The sequence below is a fragment of the Pseudophryne corroboree genome, unplaced genomic scaffold, assembly GCF_028390025.1.
Source record: "Pseudophryne corroboree isolate aPseCor3 unplaced genomic scaffold, aPseCor3.hap2 scaffold_337, whole genome shotgun sequence".
Taxonomy (NCBI): Eukaryota; Metazoa; Chordata; class Amphibia; order Anura; family Myobatrachidae; genus Pseudophryne; species Pseudophryne corroboree.
The window spans coordinates 129,385-149,669 of record NW_026970004.1 but is presented as its reverse complement, the minus strand read 5'-3'; the positions used below and the strand labels follow the sequence as shown (position 1 = coordinate 149,669).

Below are 20,285 nucleotides of genomic sequence, written 5' to 3'. Positions count from 1 at the left end.
ATAAGCGATCCAACTGCAAAAATTGCTAACAGCATACGCATGTGCCTGCATTTTCTGCGGCACCCCGCAGAGAATGCGATCGCCTCTGCCTGTCAATCGGGGCGGGGGGGGGAGAGGGGGGTCAGCAACACTCCATTTCCAAGTCAGGGATGGAGCGGTGCGGGGGCAAGGCTTCAAAATGGGGTCTGCAACGGAGGAGACACAGGGGGCGTGGTCACAGCGGCTGTATGACATCACATTCAGCCGCTGTGATCACAAAAATGGTGGCGGCTTCCTGCGCGCACATACAGTTTGCACCAGCAGGAGGCTACACCATTTTTTATGATCACGCTGAACTGCAGTGCGACTGCAATTACAGCATGGTCAAGAATGGAGGCGTCATGCTGGGTGGCCATGCCCTGTCACTGTGCAGGAGCCAGCACCGCACACACACTAGTCCCCGGGTGCAGCCCCCAACCCCCGGGACACCCGGAGCAACAAAATGTAGATTCAGGCCACCAGGCCACGCCCCTACCTATGAAACCATGCCTCCTTTTTACCATTGCGCTGCTTATCTGCGCGCACTGCATTACAATCTCCTTCGCCACCTCTCTGGGTGTCACCAGTGATAGTGACACCTCTGCCATGCTTGTAGCAGCTGGTCCTAAGATCTACGCCTCAAGCCCTGAGTGTTTGCCCTTGTGACTTGTTGATCATCATAGCGAAGCAGATGCTTACAGAAAACTGCAGGGGCTTAGATTGAAAATAAAAAAATTGATGGGTATAAGGTAGAGAGGAGCGGGTTCGGTTCTCCGAGAACCGAATTCCCGACGAACTCCATGTGGTTTACACTGGTCCGAGGCAGGCTCGGTTGTTCCCGCCTGACTCGGAAAACCTGAACAAGGGAAAATGTCATCATCCCGCTGTCGGATTCTCTCGAGATTCGGATTCCATATAAAGAGCTGCGCGTTGCCGCCATTTTTACTCGTGCATTGAAGAAAGAGCGGAGAGGACGTGGCTATGTTCTCTCAGTGGAAATCTCAATATCAGTGCTCAGTATCAGTGGTTACTTATTGCTGCTCAGTAATACTAGTAGTGTGTCTCTCCTGCTCAGTGTCAGTTCTCAGTAGTATCCTCATCAGTGCTCAGTATCACTGCTCATTGTCTTGTGCTGCATTGTGGTGCTCAGCATACTACAGTACATTACTAATAGTCCAGTGCTGCATCTTGCTGCTCAGTGTCAGTTCTAGTATCCTCATCAGTGCTCACTATCACTGCTCATTACATTGTGGTGTTCTGTATACTACAGTAACATAGTAATATAGTAACATATAGTAACATAGTTTTTGAGGTTGAATAGAGGCAAATTGCCCATCGTGTTCAACCTGTTTTAAGTTGTGATGATTCTACATACTTGCTGAATAATGTTTTATGACTAGTTAGCTACTATAACTCATGTTACCCCCGGATTAACCATGTTGATATTTTAAGTGTTATAACCTTGGATAGCTTTTTCATTCAGAAATGTATCCATTCCTTTTTTAAATCCAATTACAGAGTCCGCCATTACCACCTTCCCTGGCAGGGAATTCCACATCCTGATTGCCCTAACAGTGAACATCATAGTATCTCACCTGGCAGGTAAGTAGGAGTTGGGCTAGAGCTGTGGAGGATTGCTGCTCGGGCACCCCCTGTCAAGTGAAGGAGATCCAACTGAGGCAGCACAAGGGAACTCTCGAAAGAAGAACAAGGCTAGAGGAAGATCTGAGACAAAGAAATCTGACTTTTACCAGAGCTGACCAGAGGAAAGCACAAACGCAGTCCCCCACTACCACAAATAATGCAGTCGAGTTTCCCACATTTGGGGAAATCACAGGGGTCAGCATACCCAGAGTGCAATGAATGAACCTCACCCTGGGAGAACAATCTTCATGACCATGGTATCTCCTATGCAAAATAAGTATGATTTGGGATAGGGCTGGGGAGGGCCGCTGCTCAGGCACATCTCTGTCAAGTAAAGGAGATTCAACTGAGGCAACACAAGGGAACTCTCATCTGGGGACAACAACTGCAGGGAGAACACATATTTTCAGATGAACATGGGAGGGCAGAAGGCTGCCTAACACTGAAGCACCCCCAAACAACAAACCAAATGCAACTACTAGTGCAAGCATTCCTGGGGGAAGGCCTGCAGCAGATGGATTTGCATATGGTGATGTCATCCAAGCAGTGGGTCAAAGTTGGCTTCAACCCTCGTCTGCATATGAAAATAAAAAAGGGGTGTGCAGGGCATGGCGGCCTTTTGCGGCGCTTGGATGACCCCTAGTTTGCATTAAACACCTCCACCTTCCTTCGGTGTGGGGCTCATGTTGGCTATGCCCCAGCCCCTGAAGCATTCAAGCTGATTTCTTGCAGCAGCTGGGCACTGTAACAGCTCCAGAGCTGCTCTGTAAAGCAAGTAAAAGGGTGTGGGCCCTGCAGCACTACCTGTAGTTTGCATTGTGCGTTGGAAGGCACAAAGTAAGCAGACGGGAGAAGTCAGGATAGTGCACAAGGGCATAGAAGGGAGCGGCTCAAGAAAAGAGAAGTGGAAACAGACAGCAAACTAGGCTGGAGAGAGACCTGAGACAAAGAGATCTGAATTATACGAGAGCCGACCAGAGGAAACACAAATTATGTAATCAAGTGTCCCACATTTGGGGAAATCGTAGGAGCAGCACACCCAGAGTGCATTGGGTGAGCCTTGCCCTGGGAGAAGCACCTTCCTGATCATAGTATCTCACCTGGCAGGTAAGTAGGAGTTGGGCTAGAGCTGGGGAGGGTCGCTGTTCGGGCACCCCCCTGTCAAGTGAAGGAGATCCAACTGAGGCAGCACAAGGAAACTCTCGAAAAAAGAACAAGGCTAGAGGAAGATCTGAGACAAAGAAATCTGACTTTTACCAGAGCTGACCAGAGGAAAGCACAAACACAGTCCCCCACTACCACAAATAATGCAGTCGAGTTTCCCACATTTGGGGAAATGACAGGGGTCAGCATACCCAGAATGCAATGAATGAACCTCACCCTGGGAGAACAATCTTCATGACAATGGTATCTCCTATGCAAAATAAGTATAATTTGGGATAGGGCTGGGGAGGGCCGCTGCTCAGGCACATCTCTGTCAAGTAAAGGAGATTCAACTGAGGCAGCACAAGGGAACTCTCATCTGGGGACAACAACTGCAGGGAGAACACATATTTTCAGATGAACATGGGTGAGCAGAAGGCTGCCTAATACTGAAGCACCCCCAAACAACAAACCAAATGCAACAACTAGTACAAGCATTCCTGGGAAAAGGTCTGCAGAAGACGGATTTGCATACGGTGATGTCATCCAAGCAGTGGGCCACAGTTGGCTGGAACCCTCATCTGCATATGAAAAGAGAAAAGGGGTATGCAGGGCATGGCGGCCTTTTGCGGCGCTTGGATGACCCTTAGTTCGCATTAAACACCTCCACCTTCCTTCGGTGTGGGGCTCATGTTGGCTATGCCCCAGCCCCTGAAGCATTCAAGCTGATTTCTTGCAGCAGCTGGGCACTGTAACAGCTCCAGAGCTGCTCTGTAAGGCAAGTAAAAGGGTGTTGGCCCTGCAGCACTACCTGTAATTTGCATTGTGCGTTGGAAGGCACAAAGTAAGCAGACAGGAGAAGTCAGGAGAGTGCACAAGGGCAAGGGCAGGGGCTCAAGAAAAGAGAAGTGGAAACAGACAGCAAACTAGGCTGGAGAGAGACCTGAGACAAAGAGATCTGAATTATACGAGTAGCCGACCAGAGGAAACACAAATTATGTAGTCAAGTGTCCCACATTTGGGGAAATCGTAGGAGCAGCACACCCAGAGTGCAATGGGTGAGCCTTGCCCTGGGAGAAGCACCTTCCTGATCATAGTATCTCACCTGGCAGGTAAGTAGGAGTTGGGCTAGAGCTGGGGAGGGTCGCTGCTCGGGCACCCCCCTGTCAAGTGAAGGAAATCCAACTGAGGCAGCACAAGGAAACTCTCAAAAAAAGAACAAGGCTAGAGGAAGATCTGAGACAAAGAAATCTGACTTTTACCAGAGCTGACCAGAGGAAAGCACAAACACAGTCCCCCACTACCACAAATAATGCAGTCGAGTTTCCCACATTTGGGGAAATCACAGGGGTCAGCATACCCAGAATGCAATGAATGAACCTCACCCTGGAAGAACAATCTTCATGACCATGGTATCTCCTATGCAAAATAAGTATGATTTGGGATAGGGCTGGGGAGGGCCGCTGCTCAGGCACATCTCTGTCAAGTAAAGGAGATTCAACTGAGGCAGCACAAGAGAACTCTCATCTGGGGACAACAACTGCAGGGAGAACACATATTTTCAGATGAACATGGGAGAGCAGAAGGCTGCCTAATACTGAAGCACCCCAAACAACAAACCAAATGCAACAACTAGTACAAGCATTCCTGGGGGAAGGTCTGCAGAAGACGTATTTGCATACGGTGATGTCATCCAAGCAGTGGGCCAAAGTTGGCTGGAACCCTCATCTGCATATGAAAAGAGAAAAGGGGTATGCAGGGCATGGCGGCCTTTTGCGGCGCTTGGATGACCCTTAGTTCGCATTAAACACCTCCACCCTCCGTCGGTGTGGGGCTCATGTTGGCTATGCCCCTGCCCCTGAAGCATTCAAGCTGATTTCTTGCAGCAGCTGGGCACTGTAACAGCTCCAGAGCTGCTCTGAAAGGCAAGTAAAAGGGTGTGGGCCCTGCAGCACTACCTGTAGTTTGCATTGTGCGTTGGAAGGCACAAAGTAAGCAGACAGGAGAAGTCAGGAGAGTGCACAAGGGCATAGAAGGCAGCGGCTCAAGAAAAGAGAAGTGGAAACAGACAGCAAACTAGGCTGGAGAGAGACCTGAGACAAAGAGATCTGAATTATACGAGAGCCGACCAGGGGAAACGCAAATTATGCAGTCAAGTTTCCCACATTTGGGGAAATTGCAGGAGCAGCACACCCAGAGTGCAATGGGTGAGCCTTGCCCTGGGAGAAGCACCTTCATGATCATAGTATCTCACCTGGCAGTTATGTAGGAGTTGGGCTAGAGCTGGGGAGGGTCGCTGCTCGGGTACCCCCCTGTCAAGTGAAGGAGATCAAACTGAGGCAGCACAATGGAACTCTCGAAAGAAGAACAAGGCTAGAGGAAGATCTGAGACAAAGAAATCTGACTTTTACCAGAGCTGACCAGAGGAAAACACAAACACAGTCCCCCACTACCACAAATAATGCAGTTGAGTTTCCCACATTTGGGGAAATCACAGGGGTCAGCATACACAGAATGCAATGAATGAACCTCACCCTGGGAGAACAATCTTTATGACCATGGTATCTCCTATGCAAAATAAGTATGATTTGGGATAGGGCTGGGGAGGGCCGTTGCTCAGGCACATCTCTGTCAAGTAAAGGAGATTCAACTGAGGCAGCACAAGGGAACTCTCATCTGGGGACAACAACTGCCGGGAGAACACATATTTTCAGATGAACATGGGAGGGCAGAAGGCTGCCTAATACTGAAGCACCCCCAAACAACAAACCAAATGCAACAACTAGTACAAGCATTCCTGGGGGAAGGTCTGCAGAAGACGGATTTGCATACAGTGATGTCATCCAAGCAGTGGGCCAAAGTTGGCTGGAACCCTCATCTGCATATGAAAAGAGAAAAGGGGTATGCAGGGCATGGCGGCCTTTTGCGGCGCTTGGATGACCCTTAGTTCGCATTAAACACCTCCACCCTCCGTCGGTGTGGGGCTCATGTTGGCTATGCCCCAGCCCCTGAAGCATTCAAGCTGATTTCTTGCAGCAGCTGGGCACTGTAACAGCTCCAGAGCTGCTCTGTAAGGCAAGTAAAAGGGTGTGGGCCCTGCAGCACTACCTGTAGTTTGCATTGTGCATCGGAAGGCACAAAGTAAGCAGACAGGAGGAGAAGTCAGGATAGTGCACAAGGGTATAGAAGGGAGGGGCTCAAGAAAAAAGAAGTGGAAACAGACAGCAAACTAGGCTGGAGAGAGACCTGAGACAAAGAGATCTGAATTATATGAGAGCCGACTAGGGGAAACACAAATTATGCAATCAAGTTTCCCATATTTGGGGAAATCGCAGGGGCAGCACACCCAGAGTGCAATGGGTGAGCCTTGCCCTGGGAGAAGCAACTTCATGATCATAGTATCTCACCTGGCAGGTAAGTAGGAGTTGGGCTAGAGCTGGGGAGGGTCGCTGCTCGGGCACCCCCCTGTCAAGTGAAGGAGATCCAACTGAGGCAGCACAAGGGAACTCTTGAAAGAAGAACAAGGCTAGAGGAAGATCTGAGACAAAGAAATCTGACTTTTACCAGAGCTGACCAGAGGAAAGCACAAACACAGTCCCCCACTACCACAAATAATGCAGTTGAGTTTCCCACATTTGGGGAAATCACAGAGGTCAGCATACCCAGAACGCAATGAATGAACCTAACCCTGGGAGAACAATCTTCATGACCATGGTATCTCCTATGCAAAATAAGTATGATTTGGGATAGGGCTGGGGAGGGCCGCTGCTCAGGCACATCTCTGTCAAGTAAAGGAGATTCAACTGAGGCAGCACAAGGGAACTCTCATCTGGGGACAACAACTGCAGGGAGAACACATATTTTCAGATGAACATGGGAGGGCAGAAGGCTGCCTAATACTGAAGCACCCCCAAACAACAAACCAAATGCAACAACTAGTGCAAGCATTCCTGGGGGAAGGCCTGCCGCAGATGGATTTGCATATGGTGATGTCATCCAAGCAGTGGGTCAAAGTTGGCTTCAACCCTCGTCTGCATATGAAAAGAGAAAAGGGGCATGCAGGGCATGGCGGCCTTTTGCGGCGCTTGGCTGACCCCTAGTTTGCATTAAACACCTCCACCCTCCGTCGGTGTGGGGCTCATGTTGGCTATGCCCCAGCCCCTGAAGCATTCAAGCTGATTTCTTGCTGCAGCTGGGCACTGTAACAGCTCCAGAGCTGCTCTGTAAGGCAAGTAAAAGGGTGTGGGCCCTGCAGCACTACCTGTAGTTTGCATTGTGCGTTGGAAGGCACAAAGTAAGCAGACAGGAGAAGTCTGGAGAGTGCACAAGGGCATAGAAGGCAGCGGCTCAAGAAAAGAGAAGTGGAAACAGACAGCAAACTAGGCTGGAGAGAGACCTGAGACAAAGAGATCTGAATTATACGAGAGCCGACCAGGGGAAACACAAATTATGCAGTCAAGTTTCCCACAGGAGTATATAGGATACGACCCAGTGGTACCTGACGACATAGATACTAACAGCTATTTAATAACATTACGCTAGAAAGTGATTATTAGCAACATATATATCTATATAAACAACCCCGCCAGGGTTGTGCCTTCAAAAATAATCACACACGGACACGCTTTTTAAACCTTTTTTTCACATCTCTTTATTCTTCTTATGCACATGTATGTTAGTTCTGTGATTTTAACCTTTATGTTTCACTGCAGTTTGGGATAATAATATTAATATTTATCCAATTTTAATACATACTTAATAAAGGTTATATTTTATGATTCATTCATTCTGTCCAGTGCGTCAACAGTGCAGATTTCTTCTTGTTTTTTCTCCCAAATTCTATAACAATGACAGTAAATGTTGTTTCTTTTCAAACAGAACTTTCTTGACCATGCTTCTTGCTTGAAAGATCTGGGAGCACATGGAAAACAGTACAAACCATGCAGTATCACAAGAGCCTTTATTTGATATTTCATGAAGATAGAGCAGAATTGAGGACACGTCAACTATTTCTGCCGAAGGTGGTTCATCTTTCCACATGGTGCCTTTGGCCACTGACACCTTCGTTGAGTCAAAGTCTCTGGCTGTGGTCAGAACTTTGAAAATTTATGTCACCAGAACGGTTCAGATTAGGAAAACAGAGGCTCTGTTTGTCCTGTATGCTCCCAACAGGATTGGGTATCCTGCTTCCATGTAGACAATTATGCGCTGGATCTGTGGTAAGATTCAGCATGCTCATTCCACGGCAGGATTGCCGTTACTGAATTAGGTGAAGACCCATTCTACTAGAAAGGTGGGTTCATCCTGGGCAGCTGGTCGGGGAGTCTCGGCATTGCAACTTTGCCGAGCAGCTATTTAGTAAACACTTTTGCTAAGTTTTACAAGTTTTAGAGTAAAGGAGATTCAACTGAGGCAGCACAAGGGAACTCTCATCTGGGGACAACAACTGCAGTGAGAACACATATTTTCAGATGAACATGGGAGGGCAGAAGGCTGCCTAATACTGAAGCACCCCCAAACAACAAACCAAATGCAACAACTAGTACAAGCATTCCTGGGGGAAGGTCTGCAGAAGACGGATATGCATATAGTGATGTCATCCAAGCAGTGGGCCAAAGTTGGCTGGAACCCTCATCTGCATATGAAAAGAGAAAAGGGGTATGCAGGGCATGGCGGCCTTTTGCGGCGCTTGGATGACCCTTAGTTCGCATTAAACACCCCCACCCTCCTTCGGTGTGGGGCTCATGTTGGCCATGCCCCAGCCCCTGAAGCATTCAAGCTGATTTCTTGCAGCAGCTTGGCACTGTAACAGCTCCAGAGCTGCTCTGTAAGGCAAGTAAAAGGGTGTGGGCCCTGCAGCACTACCTGTAGTTTGCATTGTGCATTGGAAGGCACAAAGTAAGCAGACAGGAGGAGAAGTCAGGATAGTCCACAAGGGTATAGAAGGGAGGGGCTCAAGAAAAAAGAAGTGGAAACAGACAGCAAACTAGGCTGGAGAGAGACCTGAGACAAAGAGATCTGAATTATATGAGAGCCGACCAGGGGAAACATAAATTATGCAGTCAAGTTTCCCACATTTGGGGAAATCGCAGGGGCAGCACACCCAGGTGAGATACTATAATCAGGAAGGTGCTTCTCCCAGGGCAAGGCTCACCCATTGCACACTGGGTGTGCTGCTCCTACGATTTCCCCAAATGTGGGACACTTGACTGCATAATTTGTGTTTCCTCTGGTCGGCTCTCGTATAATTCAGATCTCTTTGTCTCAGGTCTCTCTCCAGCCTAGTTTGCTCTCTGTTTCCACTTCTTTTTTCTTGAGCCCCTCCCTTCTATACCCTTGTGCACTATCCTGACTTCTCCTCCCGTCTGCTTACTTTGTGCCTTCCAATGCACAATGCAAACTACAGGTAGTGCTGCAGGGCCCACACCCTTTTACTTGCCTTACAGAGCAGCCCTGGAGCTGTTACAGTGCCCAGCTGCTGCAAGAAATCAGCTTGAATGCTTCATGGGATGGGGCATGGCCAACATGAGCCCCACACCAAAGGAGGGTGGGGGTGTTTAATGCGATCTAGGGGTCATCCAAGCACCGCAAAAGGCCGCCATGCCCTGCACGCCCCTTTTCTCTTTTCATATGCAGATGAGGGTTGAAGCCAACTTTGACCCACTGCTTGGATAACATCACCATATGCAAATCCATCTGCTGCAGGCCTTCCCCCAGGAATGCTTGCACTAGTTGTTGCATTTGGTTTGTTGTTTGGGGGTGCTTCAGTATTAGGCAGCCTTCTGCCCTCCCATGTTCATCTGAAAATATGTGTTCTCCCTGCAGTTGTTGTCCCCATATGAGAGTTCCCTTGTGCTGCCTCAGTTGAATCTCCTTTACTTGACAGAGATGTGCCTGAGCAGCGGCCCTCCCCAGCCCTATCCCAAATCATACTTATTTTGCATAGGAGACACCATGGTCATGAAAATTGTTCACCCAGGGTGAGGTTCATTCATTGCATTCTGGGTATGCTGACCCCTGTGATTTACCCAAATGTGGGAAACTCGCCTGCATTAATTGTGGTAGTTGGGGACTGTGTTTGTGTTTTCCGCTGGTCAGCTCTGGTAAAAGTCAGATTTCTTTGTCTCAGATCTTCCTCTAGCCTTGTTCTTCTTTCGAGAGTTCCATTGTGCTGCCTCAGTTGGATCTCCTTCACTTGACAGGGGGGTGCCCGAGCAGCGACCCTCCCCAGCTCTAGCCCAACTCCTACTTACCTGCCAGGTGAGATACTATGATCTTGAAGGTGCTTCTCCCAGGGCAAGGCTCAACCATTGCACTCTGGGTGTGCTGCCCCTGCGATTTCCCCAAATATGGGAAACTTGACTGCATAATTTGTGTTTCCCCTGGTCGGCTCTCGTATAATTCAGATCTCTTTGTCTCAGGTCTCTCTCCAGCCTAGTTTGCTGTCTGTTTCCACTTCTCTTTTCTTGAGCCGCTCCCTTCTATGCCCTTGCGCACTATCCTGACTTCTCCCGTCTGCTTACTTTGTGCCTTCCAACGCACAATGCGAACTACAGGTAGTGCTGCAGGGCCCACACCCTTTTATTTGCCTTACAGAGCAGCTCTGGAGCTGTTACAGTGCCCAGCTGCTGCAAGAAATCAGCTTGAATGCTTCAGGGGCTGGGGCATAGCCAACATGAGCCCCACACCGAAGGAGGGTGGAGGTGTTTAATGCGAACTAGGGGTCATCCAAGCGCCGCAAAAGGCTGCCATGCCCTGCATAACCCTTTTCTCTTTTCATATGCAGATGAGGGTTCCAGCCAACTTTGGCCCACTGCTTGGATGACATCACCGTATGCAAATTCGTCTCCTGCAGACCTTCCCCCAGGAATGCTTGTACTAGTTATTGCATATGGTTTGATATTTGATGGTGCTTCAGTATTAGGCAGCCTTCCGCCCTCCCATGTTCATCTGAAAAAATGTGGTCTCCCTGCAGTTGTTGTCCCCAGACGAGAGTTCCCTTGTGCTTCCTCAGTTGAATCTCCTTAACTTGACGGGGGAGGGGCTTGCCCGAGCAGCCACCCTCCCCAGCCCTATCCCAACTCATACTTATTTTGCATATGAGATCTCTATATCATGAAGATTGTTATCACAGGGTGAAGTTCATCCATTATATTTTAAAATAGGAAGGTTCAAATTACATATTTGAATTGCATCTATGTGCTGGATTCAAATGTCCCCCCCCCCTTCCTTTCTCAATTGTGCCCGTCAGCAGCTATTCTAAGGTTGCTGCCAATGGGTGTGACACATTAATTTCTTCTGTGGGGTACACTGGACTCCACAAGGATTCACATTGGGGTGTAGAGTAGGATCTTGATCTGAGGCACCAACCGGCTCAAAGCTTTTGACTGTTCCCAAGATGCTCAGCGCATTCTCCTCTATAACCCCGCTTCCATGAACAGGGAGCTCAGTTTGTAGTTGGTGCCTTCAGTAGCAGGCCACTTAACAGGGGCCTGCCTCAGGCAGCCTATTCTTAGCTATTAATTTTGACAAGAAAATAAGAACTTTTTTTATGAGAATCTACAAGGGCTGCAGCAGGCTAGGTCTAATAGACATCTTTACTGCAGCTTCATCACTCCCAGCGGCGCTGTATACTCCCGTGCCCTGGTTGCTGGGTCACTGCAGCGGAGGCTCCGGTTTCTTCCTAAGGTCAGTCACACACGCACCGCCCTTCCGGATCACGAGGCCGCTGATGAAGGGGAGCGTGGCCGTAGGGGGTGGACCGTGTGCGCACTGGCGTGGACACTGATTACTGGGCAGCCGCTCCACGAGCCACCAGGTACAGTTAAGGAGCACAGGTCTGGGGTTTTTTCTCCCATATTAAACCAATTTTGTACTGCCCGCAGCGCATTGTGATAGGTAATAGGGCCTGATTCAGGTTGGATTGCAATCACAGTAAGCGATCCAACTGCAAAAATTGCTAAGAGCATACGCATGTGCCTGCATTTTCTGCGGCACCCCGCAGAGAATGCGATCGCCTCTGCCTGTCAATCGGGGCAGGGGGGGAGAGGGGGGTCAGCAACACTCCATTTCCAAGTCAGGGATGGAGCGGTGCGGGGGCAAGGCTTCAAAATGGGGTCTGCAACGGAGTAGACACAGGGGGCGTGGTCACAGTGGCTGTATGACATCACATTCAGCCGCTGTGATCACAAAAATGGTGGCGGCTTCCTGCGCGCACATACAGTCTGCACCAGCAGGAGGCTACACCATTTTTTATGATCACGCTGAACTGCAGTGCGACTGCAATTACAGATTGGTCAAGAAGGGAGGCGTCATGCTGGGTGGCCATGTCCTGTCACTGTGCAGGAGCCAGCACCGCTCACACACTAGTCCCCGGGTGCAGCCCCCAACCCCCGGGACACCCGGAGCAACAAAATGTAGATTCAGGCCACCAGGCCACGCCCCTACCTATGAAACCATGCCTCCTTTTTACCATTGCGCTGCTTATCTGCGCGCACTGCATTACAATCTCCTTCGCCACCTCTCTGGGTGTCACCAGTGATAGTGACACCTCTGCCATGCTTGTAGCAGCTGGTCCTAAGATCTACGCCTCAAGCCCTGAGTGTTTGCCCTTGTGACTTGTTGATCATCATAGCGAAGCAGATGCTTACAGAAAACTGCAGGGGCTTAGATTGAAAATAAAAAAATATATGGGTATAAGGTAGAGAGGAGCGGGTTCGGTTCTCCGAGAACCGAATTCCCCACGAACTCCACGTGGTTTACACTGGTCCGAGGCAGGCTCGGTTGTTCCCGCCTGACTCGGAAAACCTGAACAAGGGAAAATGTCATCATCCCGCTGTCGGATTCTCGCGAGATTCGGATTTCATATAAAGAGCTGCGCGTTGCCGCCATTTTTACTCGTGCATTGAAGAGGGAGCGGAGAGGACGTGGCTATGTTCTCTCAGTGGAAATCTCAATATCAGTGCTCAGTATCAGTGGTTACTTATTGCTGCTCAGTAATACTAGTAGTGTGTCTCTCCTGCTCAGTGTCAGTTCTCAGTAGTATCCTCATCAGTGCTCAGTATCACTGCTCATTGTCTTGTGCTGCATTGTGGTGCTCAGCATACTACAGTACATTACTAATAGTCCAGTGCTGCATCTTGCTGCTCAGTGTCAGTTCTAGTATCCTCATCAGTGCTCACTATCACTGCTCATTACATTGTGGTGTTCTGTATACTACAGTAACATAGTAATATAGTAACATATAGTAATATAGTTTTTGAGGTTGAAAAGAGGCAAATTGCCCATCGTGTTCAACCTGTTTTAAGTTGTGATGATTCTACATACTTGCTGAATAATGTTTTATGACTAGTTAACTACTACAACTCATGTTACCCCCGGATTAACCATGTTGATATTTTAAGTATTATAACCTTGGATAGCTTTTTCATTCAGAAATGTATCCATTCCTTTTTTAAATCCAATTACAGAGTCCGCCATTACCACCTTCCCTGGCAGGGAATTCCACATCCTGATTGCCCTAACAGTGAAGATCATAGTATCTCACCTGGCAGGTAAGTAGGAGTTGGGCTAGAGCTGTGGAGGATTGCTGCTTGGGCACCCCCTGTCAAGTGAAGGAGATCCAACTGAGGCAGCACAAGGGAACTCTCGAAAGAAGAACAAGGCTAGAGGAAGATCTGAGACAAAGAAATCTGACTTTTACCAGAGCTGACCAGAGGAAAGCACAAACACAGTCCCCCACTACCACAAATAATGCAGTCGAGTTTCCCACATTTGGGGAAATCACAGGGGTCAGCATACCCAGAATGCAATGAATGAACCTCACCCTGGGAGAACAATCTTCATGACCAAGGTATCTCCTATGCAAAATAAGTATGATTTGGGATAGGGCTGGGGAGGGCCGCTGCTCAGGCACATCTCTGTCAAGTAAAGGAGGTTCAACTGAGGCAGCACAAGGGAACTCTCATCTGGGGACAACAACTGCAGGGAGAACACATATTTTCAGATGAACATGGGAGGGCAGAAGGCTGCCTAAAACTGAAGCACCCCCAAACAACGAACCAAATGCAACTACTAGTGCAAGCATTCCTGGGGGAAGGCCTGCAGCAGATGGATTTGCATATGGTGATGTCATCCAAGCAGTGGGTCAAAGTTGGCTTCAACCCTCGTCTGCATATGAAAAGAAAAAAGGGGTGTGCAGGGCATGGCGGCCTTTTGCGGCGCTTGGATGACCCCTAGTTCGCATTAAACACCTCCACCCTCCTTCGGTGTGGGGCTCATGTTGGCTATGCCCCAGCCCCTGAAGCATTCAAGCTGATTTCTTGCAGCAGCTGGGCACTGTAACAGCTCCAGAGCTGCTCTGTAAAGCAAGTAAAAGGGTGTGGGCCCTGCAGCACTACCTGTAGTTTGCATTGTGCGTTGGAAGGCACAAAGTAAGCAGATGGGAGAAGTCAGGATAGTGCACAAGGGTATAGAAGGGAGGGGCTCAAGAAAAAAGAAGTGGAAACAGACAGCAAACTAGGCTGGAGAGAGACCTGAGACAAAGAGATCTGAATTATATGAGAGCCGACCAGGGGAAACACAAATTATGCAGTCAAGTTTCCCACATTTGGGGAAAACGCAGGGGCAGCACAGCCAGAGTGCAATGGGTGAGCCTTGCCCTGGGAGAAGCATCTTCATGATCATAGTATCTCACCTGGCAGGTAAGTAGGAGTTGGGCTAGAGCTGGGGAGGGTCGCTGCTCGGGCACCCCCCTGTCAAGTGAAGGAGATCCAACTGAGGCAGCAAAAGGGAACTCTCGAAAGAAGAACAAGGCTAGAGGAAGATCTGAGACAAAGAAATCTGACTTTTACCAGAGCTGACCAGAGGAAAGCACAAACACAGTCCCCCACTACCACAAATAATGCAGTTGAGTTTCCCACATTTGGGGAAATCACAGGGGTCAGCATACCCAGAATGCAATGAATGAACCTAACCCTGGGAGAACAATCTTCATGACCATGGTATCTCCTATGCAAAATAAGTATGATTTGGGATAGGGCTGGGGAGGGCCGCTGCTCAGGCACATCTCTGTCAAGTAAAGGAGATTCAACTGAGGCAGCACAAGGGAACTCTCATCTGGGGACAACAACTGCAGGGAGAACACATATTTTCAGATGAACATGGGAGGGCAGAAGGCTGCCTAATACTGAAGCACCCCCAAACAACAAACCAAATGCAACAACTAGTGCAAGCATTCCTGGGGGAAGGCCTGCAGCAGATGGATTTGAATATGGTGATGTCATCCAAGCAGTGGGTCAAAGTTGGCTTCAACCCTCGTCTGCATATGAAAAGAATAAAGGGGTGTGCAGGGCATGGCGGCCTTTTGCGGCGCTTGGATGACCCCTAGTTCGCATTAAACACCTCCACCCTCCTTCGGTGTGGGGCTCATGTTGGCTATGCCCCAGCCCCTGAAGCATTCAAGCTGATTTCTTGCAGCAGCTGGGCACTGTAACAGCTCCAGAGCTGCTCTGTAAAGCAAGTAAAAGGGTGTGGGCCCTGCAGCACTACCTGTAGTTTGTATTGTGCGTTGGAAGGCACAAAGTAAGCAGACGGGAGAAGTCAGGATAGTGCACAAGGGTATAGAAGGGAGGGGCTCAAGAAAAAAGAAGTGGAAACAGACAGCAAACTAGGCTGGAGAGAGACCTGAGACAAAGAGATCTGAATTATATGAGAGCCGACCAGGGGAAACACAAATTATGCAGTCAAGTTTCCCACATTTGGGGAAATCGCAGGGGCAGCACACCCAGAGTGCAATGGGTGAGCCTTGCCCTGGGAGAAGCATCTTCATGATCATAGTATCTCACCTGGCAGGTAAGTAGGAGTTGGGCTAGAGCTGGGGAGGGTCGCTGCTCGGGCACCCCCCTGTCAAGTGAAGGAGATCCAACTGAGGCAGCACAAGGGAACTCTCGAAAGAAGAACAAGGCTAGAGGAAGATCTGAGACAAAGAAATCTGACTTTTACCAGAGCTGACCAGAGGAAAGCACAAACACAGTCCCCCACTACCACAAATAATGCAGTTGAGTTTCCCACATTTGGGGAAATCACAGGGGTCAGCATACCCAGAATGCAATGAATTAACCTAACCCTGGGAGAACAATCTTCATGACCATGGTATCTCCTATGCAAAATAAGTATGATTTGGGATAGGGCTGGGGAGGGCCGCTGCTCAGGCACATCTCTGTCAAGTAAAGGAGATTCAACTGAGGCAGCACAAGGGAACTCTCATCTGGGGACAACAACTGCAGGGAGAACACATATTTTCAGATGAACATGGGAGGGCAGAAGGCTGCCTAATACTGAAGCACCCCCAAACAACAAACCAAATGCAACAACTAGTGCAAGCATTCCTGGGGGAAGGCCTGCCGCAGATGGATTTGCATATGGTGATGTCATCCAAGCAGTGGGTCAAAATTGGTTCAAACACCTTTGCAAAGTTCTATAAGTTTGATACCCTGGCTGAGGAGGACCTCCTGTTTGCTCAATCGGTGCTGCAAAGTCATCCGCACTCTCCTGCCCGTTTGGGAGCTTTGGTATAATCCCCATGGTCCTTACGGAGTCCCCAGCATCCTCTAGGACGTAAGAGAAAATAAGATTTTAAACCTACCGGTAAATCTTTTTCTCGTAGTCCGTAGAGGATGCTGGGTGCCCGTCCCAAGTGCGGTCTACTTCTGCAAGACTTGTATATAGTTATTGCTTACATAAGGGTTATATGTTAGTTTTCATCGGTCTTGGACTGATGCTATGTTGTTTTCATACTGTTAACTGGGTAGTATATCACAAGTTATACGGTGTGATTGGTGTGGCTGGTATGAATCTTGACCTTGGATTAACAAAAATCCTTTCCTCGTACTGTCCGTCTCCTCTGGGCACAGTTTCTCTAACTGAGGTATGGAGGAGGGGCATAGAGGGAGGAGCCAGTGCACACCCAGATCTAAAGTCTTTCTTAAAGTGCCCATGTCTGCTGCGGAGCCCGTCTATCCCCCATGGTCCTTACGGAGTCCCCATCATCCTCTACGGACTACGAGAAAAAAAAATTACCGGTAGGTTTAAAATGTTATTTTTTTCTCTGCAACCCACTGCTAAATTGTGCTTCCTAGCTGTTTTTTATAAAATCACTTAATTAAATCTAACTCTGATTACGTCAGAGAAGGCCAGGTACCCTACACCATAAGAGGGGGTTTGAAATTTTGACTTGTCTACTTAAAGATCACCAAAATCTGATGACAAGGTCAATTACATCCCTGGGTGGGATTGAACCACCAACCTTTTGGTTAATAGCCCATGTAAGTGCAAGAAATCCTGAAGCACTCACTCATCATGGGAAAGTACCAATGTGTTTCTTACAAAAATTCTCCAGATTATTGACTTTTTAAAGTTTTTCTAGGAAACGTTCTAGATGAATGCTTATTAGCCTTTGTCAGTATTGACTTTCGCAAGGTGTCTCTGTGGCGCAATCGGTTAGCATGTTTGGCTATTAACCAAAAGGTTGGTGGTTCAATCCCACCCAGGGATGTAATTGAACTTGTAATCAGATTTTGGTGATCTTTAAGTAGACAAGTCAAAATTTCAAAAACCCCCCTTATGGTGTAGGGTACCTGGCCTTCTCTGATGTAATCAGAGTTAGATTTGATTAAGTGATTTTATAAAAAAACAGCTAGGAAGCACAATTTAGCAGTGAGTTGCAGAGAAAAAAAATTATGCTGGCAGAAAAGTCCAATTGAGTGATTAAACAGCTCTTCATTTTCTGATTTTATGTTTATGCTAACAAATTTGCTCTCTGAAAAGTGTCCACAAAGCCAAGTCTCTGATTAACACCTTTGTAGGAATGGTTTTTCACCTATTACTGAATTAAACTTGCTTCATTGGAAAGGCATCAAAGATGCATCCTCATTTCAATGTCTACTGAAATAATACAGGTTGACACCAGGAAACGTCACTGCATCCTTGCTGCTTCCTCATGGGGAAGTCTGTTTAATGTGAAAACAAGGTGATATCTAATCAGCACACAGGTAAGGAATTAAGAAAATCTTTCTTTATGGGTGAAGATGTTTCTCACAAATTGTTGTCCCAATGCATCATTGAAATTCAAGATGGAAGATGATTTTCATATATCACTTGTACATTTTGCATTGCTCTTCTGGTGACAATGTAGTTTGTTTTTGTCAATTACCATTTCAGTAATAGGGTAAAGAAAATTAAGTGGATTTTTTAAAGAAAACAATGCTGTCAATATACTATTAAAACAAATTAAAATGATAAAAGTTATTGTACTTTAAGTAAAAATAAAAGTGCCAAAATATCAATCCCAGTTTTTGATTACTTTAATTATAAAAAAAAAAATGCACATAGCAGAGGATAGTTTCGATCAATCGACCTCTGGGTTATGGGCCCAGCATGCTTCCATTGCACTACTCTGCTGCTCATGGAAGTGTCAGAGATCCTGAAGACTAAATTGATTAAAGGCCTTAAAGTACTGGACTATAAGGAAAGACTTACTAGGCTGAATATTTATACACTAGAAAAGAGGTGCCTAAGAGGAGATATTATTAATATCTTCAAATATGTAAAGATACATAACAAAGAGTTATCAGAGGAATTATTTATTAAAAGAACACGTGGTCACTCGCTGCGACTGGAGGAAAGTTCAGAACGCAATGGAGGAAAGGTTTCTTCACTGTTAGGGCAATCAGGATGTGGAATTCCCTGCCAGGGAAGGTGGTAATGGCGGACTCTGTAATTGGATTTAAAAAAGGAATGGATACATTTCTGAATGAAAAAGCTATCCAAGGTTATAATACTTAAAATATCAACATGGTTAATCCGGGGGTAACATGAGTTATAGTAGCTAACTAGTCATAAAACATTATTCAGCAAGTATGTAGAATCATCACAACTTAAAACAGGTTGAACACGATGGGCAATTTGCCTCTATTCAACCTCAAAAACTATGTTACTATATTACTATGTTATTGTAGTATACAGAACACCACAATGCAATGAGCAGTGATAGTGAGCACTGATGAGGATACTAGAACTGACACTGAGCAGCAAGATGCAGCACTGGACTATTAGTAATGTACTGTATTATGCTGAGCAACACAATGCAGCACAAGACAATGAACAGTGATACTGAGCACTGATGAGGATACTACTGAGAACTGACACTGAGCAGGAGAGACACACTACTAGTATTACTGAGCAGCAATAAGTAACCACTGATACTGAGCACTGATATTGAGATTTCCACTGAGAGAACATAGCCACGTCCTCTCCGCTCTCTCTTCAATGCACGAGTAAAAATGGCAGCAACGCGCAGCTCTTTATATGGAATCCGAATCTCGCGAGAATCCGACAGCGGGATGATGACATTTTCCCTTGTTCAGGTTTTCCGAGTCAGGCGGGAACAACCGAGCCTGCCTCGGACCAGTGTAAACCACGTGGAGTTCGTGGGGAATTCGGTTCTCGGAGAACCGAACCCGCTCCTCTCTACCTTATACCCTATCAATTTTTTTATTTTCAATCTAAGCCCCTGCAGTTTTCTGTAAGCATCTGCTTCGCTATGATGATCAACAAGTCACAAGGGCAAACACTCAGGGTTTGAGGCGTAGATCTTAGGACCAGCTGCTACAAGCATGGCAGAGGTGTCACTATCACTGGTGACACCCAGAGAGGTGGCGAGGGAGATTGTAATGCAGTGCGCGCAGATAAGCAGTGCAATGGTAAAAAGGAGGCATGGTTTCATAGGTAGGGGCGTGGCCTGGTGGCCTGAATCTACATTTTGTTGCTCCGGGTGTCCCGGGGGTTGGGGGCTGCACCCGGGGACTAGTGTGTGAGCGGTGCTGGCTCCTGCAAAGTGACAGGGCATGGCCACCCAGCATGACGCCTCCCTTCTTGACCATGCTGTAATTGCAGTCGCACTGCAGTTCAGCGTGATCATAAAAAATGGTGTAGGCTCCTGCTGGTGCAGACTGTATGTGCGCGCAGGAAGCCGCCACCATTTTTGTGATCACAGCGGCTGAATGTGATGTCATACAGTCGCTGTGACCACGCCCCCTGTGTCTCCTCCGTTGCAGACCCCATTTTGAAGCCTTGCCCCCGCACCGCTCCATCCCTGACTTGGAAATGGAGTGTTGCTGACCCACCTCTCCCCCCCTTCCCCGCCCCGATTGACAGGCAGAGGCGATCACATTCTCTGCGGGGTGCCGCAGAAAATGCAGGCACATGCGTATGCTCTTAGCAATTTTTGCAGTTGGATCGCTTATTGTGATTGCAATCCAACCTGAATCAGGCCCTATTACCTATCACAATGCGCTGCGGGCAGTACAAAATTGGGTTAATATAGGAGAAAAACCCCCAGACCTGTGCTCCTTAACTGTACCTGGTGGCTAGTGGAGCGGCTGCCCAGTAATCAGTGTCCACCGCAGTGCGCACACGGCCCA

General features: G+C 47.9%; 15 non-coding genes and 3 pseudogenes across 15 annotated transcripts; 4 read left to right on the top strand and 14 right to left on the bottom strand.

The window, feature by feature from the left end:
• Positions 1–1,779: 1,779 nt before the first annotated feature.
• On the bottom strand, positions 1,780–1,943 carry LOC135019788 (U1 spliceosomal RNA). The gene has a single exon (XR_010217302.1). It is a non-coding gene; the product is annotated as a U1 spliceosomal RNA (small nuclear RNA).
• A 671-nt stretch (positions 1,944–2,614) lies between these two features.
• On the bottom strand, positions 2,615–2,777 carry LOC135019891 (U1 spliceosomal RNA). The gene has a single exon (XR_010217390.1). It is a non-coding gene; the product is annotated as a U1 spliceosomal RNA (small nuclear RNA).
• Positions 2,778–2,929: 152 nt separating this feature from the next.
• Positions 2,930–3,093, bottom strand: LOC135019726 (U1 spliceosomal RNA). The gene has a single exon (XR_010217246.1). It is a non-coding gene; the product is annotated as a U1 spliceosomal RNA (small nuclear RNA).
• A 668-nt stretch (positions 3,094–3,761) lies between these two features.
• Positions 3,762–3,925, bottom strand: LOC135019845 (U1 spliceosomal RNA). Its single transcript, XR_010217353.1, has one exon. It is a non-coding gene; the product is annotated as a U1 spliceosomal RNA (small nuclear RNA).
• Positions 3,926–4,077: 152 nt separating this feature from the next.
• Positions 4,078–4,241, bottom strand: LOC135019683 (U1 spliceosomal RNA). The gene has a single exon (XR_010217205.1). It is a non-coding gene; the product is annotated as a U1 spliceosomal RNA (small nuclear RNA).
• A 670-nt stretch (positions 4,242–4,911) lies between these two features.
• LOC135019879 (U1 spliceosomal RNA) lies at positions 4,912–5,074 on the bottom strand. The gene has a single exon (XR_010217379.1). It is a non-coding gene; the product is annotated as a U1 spliceosomal RNA (small nuclear RNA).
• A 152-nt stretch (positions 5,075–5,226) lies between these two features.
• LOC135019692 (U1 spliceosomal RNA) lies at positions 5,227–5,390 on the bottom strand. Its single transcript, XR_010217213.1, has one exon. It is a non-coding gene; the product is annotated as a U1 spliceosomal RNA (small nuclear RNA).
• A 702-nt stretch (positions 5,391–6,092) lies between these two features.
• Positions 6,093–6,227, bottom strand: LOC135019875 (U1 spliceosomal RNA; annotated as a pseudogene).
• A 152-nt stretch (positions 6,228–6,379) lies between these two features.
• Positions 6,380–6,543, bottom strand: LOC135019715 (U1 spliceosomal RNA). The gene has a single exon (XR_010217236.1). It is a non-coding gene; the product is annotated as a U1 spliceosomal RNA (small nuclear RNA).
• A 2,361-nt stretch (positions 6,544–8,904) lies between these two features.
• LOC135019911 (U1 spliceosomal RNA) lies at positions 8,905–9,060 on the top strand. Its single transcript, XR_010217404.1, has one exon. It is a non-coding gene; the product is annotated as a U1 spliceosomal RNA (small nuclear RNA).
• Positions 9,061–9,734: 674 nt separating this feature from the next.
• Positions 9,735–9,898, top strand: LOC135019771 (U1 spliceosomal RNA). The gene has a single exon (XR_010217286.1). It is a non-coding gene; the product is annotated as a U1 spliceosomal RNA (small nuclear RNA).
• Positions 9,899–10,050: 152 nt separating this feature from the next.
• On the top strand, positions 10,051–10,213 carry LOC135019869 (U1 spliceosomal RNA). Its single transcript, XR_010217374.1, has one exon. It is a non-coding gene; the product is annotated as a U1 spliceosomal RNA (small nuclear RNA).
• Positions 10,214–13,517: 3,304 nt separating this feature from the next.
• LOC135019687 (U1 spliceosomal RNA) lies at positions 13,518–13,681 on the bottom strand. Its single transcript, XR_010217209.1, has one exon. It is a non-coding gene; the product is annotated as a U1 spliceosomal RNA (small nuclear RNA).
• A 692-nt stretch (positions 13,682–14,373) lies between these two features.
• On the bottom strand, positions 14,374–14,515 carry LOC135019880 (U1 spliceosomal RNA; annotated as a pseudogene).
• A 152-nt stretch (positions 14,516–14,667) lies between these two features.
• LOC135019940 (U1 spliceosomal RNA) lies at positions 14,668–14,831 on the bottom strand. The gene has a single exon (XR_010217433.1). It is a non-coding gene; the product is annotated as a U1 spliceosomal RNA (small nuclear RNA).
• A 692-nt stretch (positions 14,832–15,523) lies between these two features.
• On the bottom strand, positions 15,524–15,665 carry LOC135019811 (U1 spliceosomal RNA; annotated as a pseudogene).
• Positions 15,666–15,817: 152 nt separating this feature from the next.
• LOC135019984 (U1 spliceosomal RNA) lies at positions 15,818–15,981 on the bottom strand. The gene has a single exon (XR_010217478.1). It is a non-coding gene; the product is annotated as a U1 spliceosomal RNA (small nuclear RNA).
• A 1,304-nt stretch (positions 15,982–17,285) lies between these two features.
• On the top strand, positions 17,286–17,359 carry TRNAN-AUU (transfer RNA asparagine (anticodon AUU)). The gene has a single exon. It is a non-coding gene; the product is annotated as a tRNA-Asn (tRNA).
• The last annotated feature ends 2,926 nt before the right edge of the window (positions 17,360–20,285 follow it).